General features: G+C 40.8%; 1 long non-coding RNA gene across 5 annotated transcripts; it reads left to right on the forward strand.

Moving 5' to 3' along the window:
- Window positions 1–6,823: 6,823 nt before the first annotated feature.
- On the forward strand, window positions 6,824–10,291 carry LOC130723128 (uncharacterized). Of its 5 annotated transcripts, none has more exons than XR_009014183.1 (6): window positions 6,831–7,158; window positions 7,314–7,391; window positions 7,492–7,739; window positions 8,297–8,522; window positions 8,665–8,909; window positions 9,748–10,269. It is a non-coding gene; the product is annotated as an uncharacterized LOC130723128 (long non-coding RNA). The 5 variants fall into 5 exon arrangements; XR_009014184.1 differs by having other exon boundaries at window positions 7,492–7,715; XR_009014185.1 differs by having other exon boundaries at window positions 6,824–7,158; window positions 7,492–8,522; window positions 9,270–10,291.
- Window positions 10,292–10,579: the final 288 nt, after the last annotated feature.

Raw genomic sequence — 10,579 nt, forward strand, 5'->3', positions numbered from 1 at the left:
GCAGGAAGGTACCCACCGTGGCTGGTGTTAGGGCCGCCTCGTTGATGTCCATCCTTCTTCTGGAATGCATTTTGTTACCCAGCATTGCATTTCATGCAACATACATGCTGACTTAGTTGCTGAGTGTGATTGGTAACTGTTTATCCTATTCTTGAGGCATGCTACTTGTTTTTATGGTTCTTTATATTCATTGTGATACATGCAACCCTAGGAAGCTATCCCAAAAATTATAAGCCTGAGAGGCAAATATTTATTACCCTATATTATATCTGGTTTTATTATTTATATAATTCTTTGGAGTTGACCCTCGCGTCTGCTGTGTGTGTTTGGGCGGACTACGCCATTTGTCAGATGAGTATGGGGGATTGGTTTACCATGGTCAGCCCCTCGGGGGGGACCAGGTACGAGATGCTTGATCAAGATGACCCAGGTGCATGGGTGGTCGATCCCGAGGGCCACCGTGCGACCTACACCGGTCGGGTCATGGAGGACCGTGTCGACCGATTCGGACGCTTGACGGAGGGAGTGATGAGGAGGCATATAGTGAGCTTCAACCTGCCTCCAGGTGTACACTGTGGACCCGGTTTGGGAGGACCCCCACCGCCACCATCCCCTTCGGATGATGATGATCCCTCTGAGGAGGTGTTAGTAGGTGGGGCTGCGACGGAGTCTAGTCCGTCTACTGCTGCTGCTGTCGTCGCGGATCTCGTTCCGGGCCCCGAGCCCGAGAGGCCAGTGCAGGAGCGCATTAGGGTGGACAGAGAGGGCAGTGTTGAGTATGTCGACTTAGTCGTCCTGGATGCAGATTCGGATGACGACCGCGCTAGCGTGTAGGATCGAGTGCTAGTGTGGGCTCCTCGGGTAGGGATAGTGTAGGAGTAGTGTCGATGCTCTGACCGTCATGCTTCAGTTTTGGGGACAGGGTAGTTTCCTACCGGTAGCTTTTTGTGTGGTTTCCTATGGAGATCACAGAGAGCTGGTTGGATTTAGGGGGTCTTCTCTTAGGCCGCTGGGCCAACTTGTTCTCAGATTTTGTGGTTTAGTGTTGCGGACACAGTATTTTTATCTTGGACTGTACATATTGCCTTCGGGCGTTACTCTCTTTCTGTCACCCGTCACTGGAGGTTACTCGTGACGTGGTTGTATTTAGCGAGGCATGTATATATAGTTGTATAGTAGTTTCTTTTATCTTTTGTTGGGAAGTTTATTGCTTTCTGTCTTTAGTTATATTGTCGAAAAAAATAATTCACGTTTTTTCCGCTTAAGTACTTCTTTTGGTTACTAAAGTGACGCCACCGAAATCGGGGTGTTACACCATGCACTCACAACATCACCATAACCCTATGACATGCCAAAAAATCAACCTCATATGCATAACCCATTCACTGCCTACATGTTCCAAAATACCAAACCAATCCCACGCACAAGCCAATCACCATGTTAACTTTTGAAAACACCAAACAAAAGCAACAAATACCACCAGAGACACTAAACTAAACTCCCAAAAAACCACAAATAAAAGCCAAAAGCCAAATAGCTTTTCCCCTGAATGCACTTCTTCCACTTCACGCAACCTTCAGCAGCCAAAATGCCCAGCAAACCAACAAACCAATTTGACTCAAAGGCCTTCAAGAATGTTGATCCAAAACAAAACAACACGCACCTAAACTCCCCAGGCAAACACCGACCTTCCTGCCACTCCTTGATTCTCACAAAACCAGTTAAAACTGCAACATAAACCAGTTAAACAAACCGGCAGAACAAAGCACCCAACCAGGTAGCTAACCACCTTGAAAAAACACCCAATAACCAAGAAGATATCAAAGGCCAAAATGTCACAGTTGTATATCCCGATCAAAACCAAAATTAGCCAAGCCCGTCCCATGATCAACTGCGAGCCTTGATCTGCTTAGCCAATTCACGAACAGCTACCTCCTCAGAACAATTAAACAGCATACCCACCTGTTGACTCCGAATGAAAGCACGGCGAGCCCTAGTCTGAATTCCCTCCTCAGACCACACATCAGCCGGAACCATATGCCAAGACTCAACAGTCGCAGTCAACCTAGTCCCCTCCAAATTTCCCATACACTTCTTTGGCCGCCCCTTGCTCTCTTTGGCTCAAGAGAAGCAGGAGATTGCTGCAACTTTCGTGGCCTTCCTCTCCTCCTCCGCTTCTCTCCTCCCCCCTCACAAAGAAGCTTTCTTTGGTTCCTTGATGCTGCTAGCGGCGTAATGTCAAAAGATTCGGGAAGACAATCAATTTCTGAATCGGTATCGCCTTTCTCGTGTTCATCTATCATATGCGTAACAGCAGAAACGTTTTGGACCACCAAATCTTCCAAAATACCCTCCACATCAGCAACAGATCTATGTTTCCAAAAAAAGAAAACTGCCCCTTAGAAGAAGTTGCCCGATTTGCAACAAGTAAAATGCCCAGCATCTCCTTTTCCACATTAAGCCTCCAATTATTAACACAAAACCTGGCCCACCCCAATAACCCATTAAACACGGCATCAATATTTTTGAAATTCCAGGCATGCCACATAACTGTATTCATACGAGCCTCCTTGGCACCCACGTAGAAATCAAAATTGTCCAAATTGAATCCCTTAAATTGAGCCAGCTCCCTAATTTCACTCCAACTATATCCCACCTCAATCAAATCCCGCGCTTGCTGTTTCAATTCAAAATGTTGTAACTTTTCCACCTGGCGTAACTCCTTCCCAGCATCAAGCTCAGCATCTTGTAATGGTAATTTCAAACCCTCATCACCGACAACCTCCACTACTCCGGCAGCCACCACCGAGTCATGAGCCAAATCTTCGTTATTATCCAAGCCATCGTCGCTGCTGTCCTCTGAATCACTAGAATCCACCACCACGCGACGAGAGATCCCCCTAACACCCCCACGCCCCCACTAGAGAACTCAGGAAGCAAAAGAATCTTATGGAGTGCATCATCGATTTGAACCCAAACCTCTTTACCTGAAACCCATGGTTTTTCCACCTCCAGCAAGACCATGGCAACATCAAACCTGCACCGATTCTGAGTCGCATCATCACGGCAGACCACACGTCCTAAGCCCGCCAACGCCACTTCAAAGAACTCAAAACGCCACACCTTGACAGGGACGTTAAACACCTTGACCCACATCAGGTGACGGGAAGAACAAGTGGACGATGAGCAAGGCTCCACCGTTAAAAATGTATTGTAACAAAAAATCCCTGCCCTCACGCAAAATCTCTGTCATTTCTGTTCCAGATTCAAACTCCAAGATGACAGCTCTAGCATCCAACGACTTTACACTGATCAAACAAAGCCCGGAAGAAGCAACAAAATCCTGAACAACTTCTAACGTATACACATCCCGAAGAGTTGCGACAGCCATCCGACCAATCAAGCTGGCATCATCAGCAGAAGTACGAAACACAGCAGGCCCCCCTTGCACAGCTGCCTTCTCCTTCGTCGAAGCCTTGACCCGCCATTCCAGCCGTCGTTGCACTGACGTGTTTTTGGGTCTCCAAACTTTCTCACCCCCACTACTCCGCTGCCCCTCTTTGGACTTGACATACATGGCTCTGTTGACCACCAACAAAGACTGCTGCAGCATCGCCCCATTCAAGCTGGCAATAGCTACATTAGCATCCTCCTCGTACCGAAACCGCACAAACCCAAAACGAGTTCTCCGACCCTCCCTCCTCCTCTGTTACACAAAAACGCAGACCACCTTTCCATACCGGATCACCTCACGCTTCAAACTGAAGTATGTAATCTCATCACCCAAGCCATCAAAGAACACTGTAACAGCCTCCTCCCTAGCCTCCTTACCACCTCGCGGGGAAAAAACCCTAGCAGAGGAATCTGGCATGATGTCACTTTTTTATTTAAATGCATTTTATTTAAATAAAACCCCATTTTATTTAAATAAAACATCCAAAAATAAAACCAAGGAATATTCTCTCCAAGAATATTCTTAAAATCATGCCCAGCACCTCCCCATAAGGTGCGACCCACGAAATCGTCATCGTCAACTCGATTCGCCAACTCATCGCTGCTGTCGGGTAGATTTTGACCTAAAACGTCGCCGTCGCCGAACCCTAGCAATATTACAGTCAAAATGTTGGTATCGTCGCGCTCATCAACGTCTAGAGGTTTCTAGGACTTAATATTGCTTCTAACAATTAATCACCTTTTTAAAAGGCATAATATCACATATAGCACAAGCAATTCACAGAATATTATTTAATATTATTATTAAAATAGTATGCCCTAAAACCGGGTCTTACATGCTGCACTAGTGGTCCCTCCTCCGCCGAAACCTCCAGCAATCGTGCCAACTTCTTTTGCCGTCGAAAACACATCGCCCCGCGCTGTGGCTGATTTCCCTGCTACAATCAGCTTTACCACCGCGCGCTGTAGAGCTCGACACTTTCCAGTATCGTGTCCTGAAATTCGGTGATAGGCACACCATTCTGCTTCTACCTGTCCTTGAGAGAAAGGAGATTCTAGTCGTTGTATGGAATCTCGGTATTGTTGTCTGTATGAGGCTTCAAGCTCCGGCGCTGTGTCTGTTACGCTCATTTCCGCATCATGTCGTTCTAGGCGATTAATGACGTCGCGAATCAGCCATCGCTAACCCGCTCCATCACTCGGTTCTTGAGCTTGAAGCTGCGCACCTCTTTTGTCCCTCGAGAAGGAAGCCAAAGACCTTGCTTCCTCATCGTGCCGTCGCGGCGGATCGTGTGCTCGCTCCAACCTCTCTCCATGTGATAGTCAATGCTCCGCCATTGAGCTCCTCTGGTTCATCTAGGTGCACCAACGAAAGATCCTCCAAACTCAGAATCAAGGAATCACTCCTCCCGATCACTGTCCACGAAGAAAACTTTAGAAAATCGCTCAGAAAAGCGAGTTTCGCTCCTTTGAATCACGATCCACGTAGTCCGGGAACAGAAATCTACCGATCCCCACAGACGGCGCTAAATGTTCCGTGCTAGAACATAGAGAGGGAAGGTAGTACCCAAAGTGTGAGGAAAGTGATGTGAATGCTTAGAGAGAGAAACTCTAACCGCTTAGAGAGAGAAAATATAACTGAATTTCAATGCTATTATTTCTCAAATGAGCTAAGAGTCCTTTACAATTGGTATTCCCCTCCTATTTATAGAGGTGGAGTTGGGCTTTTGCGTCCTTAATCTGTCCAAATGGGCTAGTTGGGCCTCGGGAAGGGAGGCCCAAGGTCATGGCGCATCCCCCGCCCAAGGTCAGGTCTCCTGGGCGAGGGACCCTGGGGTCTCGCCCAGTCCAGTTACAAATGTATTGTTTTGAGTAAGAGGCAAAGAAGCAGAACAATGAGGGCTTCACTTTCGCTTAATGAAAAGAAGACATATGTCTTCTAACTTGGAAAAGGTTAAACACATTACTGTAAAGGTTTGGGTATACATGGAATAAAACATTATAAGTACGGTTAAATGGGTAATTATGTATGTCAAAATTTAAATAAATAAATACTTTCGGTTTGGTTTGGATCGGTTCTATTTTGAACATGGGAACTGAAAATCAAACTGATCCATTAACAAAATATCAATTTTTTTGGTTATCGGTTTTTTCGAGTTTTGGTTTTTTGGGTCGGTTTGAGCTGTTTTAATTGGTTTGGTTCGGTTATGAACACCCCTATTTCATGATCCTATTATTTACTCATTCTTCCATTTTCGATTCAACATTATATATTGTTTCACCCCCCCGGTTTTGTTTGGATCGGTTCTATTTTTGAACATGGGAACTGAAAATCAAACTAGTCCATTAACAAAATATTGGTTTTTTGGTTATCGGTTTTTTCGAGTTTTGGTTTTTGGGTCGGTTTAAGCTGTTTTAATTGGTTTTGTTCGGTTATGAACACCCATATTTCATGATCCTATTATTTACTCTTTCTTCCATTTTCGATTCACCATTATATATTGTTTCACCCCTTTTTTAATTCATGAAGGGGAAAGATGGAAATCCTTCATTTTATCTGCTTGGATTGATAAAATGGATTTTTCCTCCATCGTCTCTGGTAGGGGGTGGTTACCAAAGGTATGATCTAATAGCCAAAGACAAAAAAGGGGAACGAGTTCAAACATTTAATAGTAACGTGGGACTTTATTCAAAAATAAGAGAAACCTTTAGATCGAAATAATTTTCGTTAGTCGTTGTTTTCTCGATTTCAATAGGGACCTATTCAGTGGGGGTAGGCACTAGAGGTTTTATGTGGGCTTTTTTAGCACATTTGTGTGCCTCTAGGGTTCTTTCGAGATTTTCGCTACAGTGACATGTTTTTATCATTTCAGCTTTATGCTGCTAGGTTACTGTACCCATGTTGAGAGGAGATATTTCTCAACACTTTTTATATATCCTTTTGCTTTCAATTTTTTTCGTAAATTATCTATTATTTTAGTTTATTTAATCTGGTGATTTTTTCCTATGATTTGATTTTTATTAGAAGTGGGGTTTCATTTTGTTGTTATATATTGATATTGATTTCTCTTCAAAATTAACATTTTAAATCAAAATATATATTATTATTGTTGTTATCTATCTATCTATCTATATATCTATCTATCTATCTATCTATCTATCTATCTATCTATACTATATATAAAAGCAGAGTTTCTGCAGCCTTAAGGGTAAAAAAGTCGTTCAACAATTTATTCCAAAAACTATGAAAGTTGGACATGGATATTTTTGTAAAAAAACATTTTATTTCACTTACATTGGATCTCAGCCGTTGATTCACGATTGTATCAGATTCACTCTTTCATTTGATTCAATCTGAAACGCTTTTCAGTTTAAAAAAAATAGAAACGCTTTTCACCTTACCTCTGACGTTCTAATTTCGTTCCTTTTCTCCTTCTCTGAGCAGTTTCTTTAGGATTTCAAAACCATTTAAACCTTCCTCAGAGAATTTCATATATATGACCATCTCTGCTTCAGTCAAGGATCCGCTGCAATCAGGATTGACGTGGGAATTCAGGGCTTCCGCAATCTCCATGTCCGCTTGGCAGCCAGGATTCGCACGAAGAAATAGAGGCTTAAATTGCATCACTTTCTTCTTCCCTTCATTTTCTCTCTAGGGTTCCAAAATTGACAGATTTGGGAGATAGGCTTTCTGCAATTTTTCAAGTTTGTTTCTCTTTCTTGCATCTGGGATTCGTTCTTCCTCCATACATCCTTTCGTTCCCTTCTTTTTTTTTTTTTAATTTTTCTGATCGGGATGAAGAAGAATTTTGCCAAAACAAATTTGATTTGACTTGTTCTCTGTGATTCACGTCCTGCAGATTTGGTGCGCCTTTGCTGGGATTATGGGGTTCCAGTTTGTGCATTGATGTCATTCTTCTTCATTGTTCTTGATTGTGGTATTGGAATTACTTTCCCTCTCTCTGTTGTCCCTGAAAGGCCCAAATTTTTTGTGGATGCATGTTTAAATTATTTATTTTTAATTTGGTTGTGATTCAGTAGGAAAACTGGCGCTGGAATTTCAGATTCAACCAAACTAGGCCAAGCTGCAATTTTATCTTTTTTTGGGTTTTTCTCCTTTTCGTTCATGTCTGTGCTGTATTGAAATTCAAGCTTCAATGTGGGTTTTCTGTTAGCTGGCGGGAAAATCGGTGGGTGAGTGAGTGGGTTGGTTGGGGCACTTCAGAATCGCTCAGTTCTCATGCTTTACAGTGGAAAATGAGGTTGGGTTTGTTACATTACAGAGGGTAAAGTTTTGTTAGTTTTAGACACTATTAATTGTTATCAATGCTTCAGTGTGTTTGTGTTTTGAATGGATCTTTCTCTTCAATCTGTGGTAGCAGTGGCCAAATGGGGTTAGTTGTTTGCATGATCCACATTTAGGGGAGAAGTGATTCTTGGAGAAGCTACTTTGGGAAAAAGTGATTCTTGAGAATTAAAAGTATATTCAAACATGCTATTAGAGTTATGTTGTGCATCTTCTCTGCTTTAGGAGGAGGTGGGGATTTGGACTTGGGAAGTCTCTGAAAAAGTGTAGTTTGATGCAATCCGGGCTTAAGGCCTTGGTGTTAATCATTTATGGCCTCAAAGCGTTGTATTTGTGTGATTGAGTATTGAGGCTCTAATTTGAAATTTCTTTTTTATATATTGCTTACAATTTAGATTACAATCTACTTATGGATATGAAATAACAAAATTATCATCTGTATATGAATATTAGTTTGACGGTTGTTAATTTCCTGCTTTTGGTTATTTATTCTGACATCTAAATCAAATTCTTATTTTTTTAATTTATCAAAAAAAGATTTTGAAGGGACCGTAGTGATGAGAAACCTGAGATCTACCAAAAAGTGAATGTGAAGAAAAGCAAATAAGAAGGATTTTAGTGCTAGAAGCCTGCTATCATGCTTAGTTTCTCTTCATTAATTAGAAGTCTACTCACACTTCCCTCTCTGCCAATTCAATAGTGGAATTTGGACTTCCCATGGGAAACTTGGGTGAAGAAAATCGATTAGTACTTACTTCATTTGGTGAGTTTTATTTCCACATGGTGGCTCTTTGGCATATTTTGTGGATTTACAGTAGTTTCTATTTAATTCAATTTGTTAACCGAAAGTCACAACATTCTTACTATTTTCTACACTTTTTTGCATTTTTGCATTGTTTGTGCAGCTATACTCGCCACTTCGACGAACTGTTGACATAGCAGAAATATTTTTTTGGCTGATGGTAGCTTTGACAATACTGTGTACGTTATATTGGTCACCGTGGTGGCCCCGAATAGAGGGAAGGAAAAAGTTTGTGCCCTTTACGAGCCATGTCATATACTGCCACCTCTTCTTCTCTAATCAACTGGAGTTCATATCCTCAACTTATTTCTGCAGGGGACTATGAAATCCCAAACACTAAAGACGCAGGTATATTCACCACTTTGACCAGCTGTTGGACATGGCAGAATTATTTCTTTGACTGATGGTAGTTTTTACCTTATTGTGTGCGTCATATTGGTCAGCATGGAGGTCCCAAACAGTTTTTATTACTTTTACTTCTTCCTTCCTCTTTTGTGCATGAATGGGATGAGATTCCTTGCAGAATCAAATTTTCTTTCATCTTATGGCTATGGGAATTTAAATTCAGTCCATATATAGCTTTTGTCTTTATCTTTTGATAAAAAAATGCAGTGATGGTTGTATGCAGTTCTGGAACTCCAACTATTTAGATAATTTGTTCTAACTCTTGCGTATTGGTATATATGCACTTTAATGTTGTATTTGCAGGTGATAGAATCTCTCCATGTCACTTGAGGCTTCATTGTGTGTCAAGCTCCTTAGAGAGAATTGCATATATCGTTAAAAATTGTATTGGTATTTAGTCATTGCGGTTTCTGTTTTGAGCACTATATTTAACCACTTAAACAGGAGTTACTGTTAAAAATAAAGTCACTTTAATTAGAAAAGAAAGGTTTCACTGTTACAAAAATGAATGGTCATAAGTTATTATACATTAAGGAGCATTTAGTGTGTCTGTGGTCATCATTATTTGTTATGTAACCACTAAGCATTAGCTTTATGCCTGTTTAGTATTTTTAATTAAGGTGTTATGTATTGGTTATGAATTACTCTTTAATAAATGGAGTATCATCTCATGTAGCATGTGTAGGATGTGTGGCAAAATCATGTCCTTTCTAGATTCTTGCTATAGTATATTTAAAAGATTGTAAATGTTATTGTAATATCTTTCGTGTTGTATTTTCAGGGTAACTGAGAAGTCCACTAAAAAGTATGCCAGTTAAACAAAAGAGTGTGCTTAATCATAGGGAAACACTTTAAATGTCTCTTTTTGTCCCCTTACAATGTTTACATCGAAGTTATTAGAAATAGCCCTCATTTCTAACAACATTGTATATGATGATGTTGATCCGGTGCAGATCATATGCCATCAATAGATGAATCGAGTTCTAATTTTTTAGTTTAACCTTCTTTTCTGCTATTATATGAGCAAAGTCCTTCCTCCACAAATGCTAAAGCAAATAGGTGGTTGGGAGGATTGATTGAAGAGTTTGATGAAGCAGATGAATCTACTAAGGAAGAATGTTTGGTGGTTGCTTATGAACTGTGGATTGTTTTCGATCACTTCTATATACTCATGTTTCACGAGAGCTAGATTTGGCATTGCCAAATTTATTGGATTGAGATGTTTATCAATTTATAGAAATCTCAAGAAGTGTAATGGAATTGTTTGTTTCAATTTCACATTGGCTGTCTTTTTCAGTATAAATTAAAATCCTTTTTTTCTTCCATTTTTCTTAGTGTTCAGAGATATCAGTTAAGTATCAATTAAAGTTGTGAATCAGAAAGTTTTAGATCAATGTAACACCAAATATTATTCATAGCAATGTGTTAACACATTACCTTTACCTATAGGCATCAACTTTGGTAAAAATTATATCCATGTATCTTCAAATTGCTTCTACGTTCTCTCTTTTCTATTTTGATCTATATAGGCTAAAAAGCACTTTTGGCCCCTGATGTTTCAATTTTGTGCAAATTCTGCCCCTACTCTATTTTTGTCGATGTTTCTACCCCTC

Source organism: Lotus japonicus, chromosome 6 (genome assembly GCF_012489685.1).
Source record: "Lotus japonicus ecotype B-129 chromosome 6, LjGifu_v1.2".
Taxonomy (NCBI): domain Eukaryota; kingdom Viridiplantae; phylum Streptophyta; class Magnoliopsida; order Fabales; family Fabaceae; genus Lotus; species Lotus japonicus.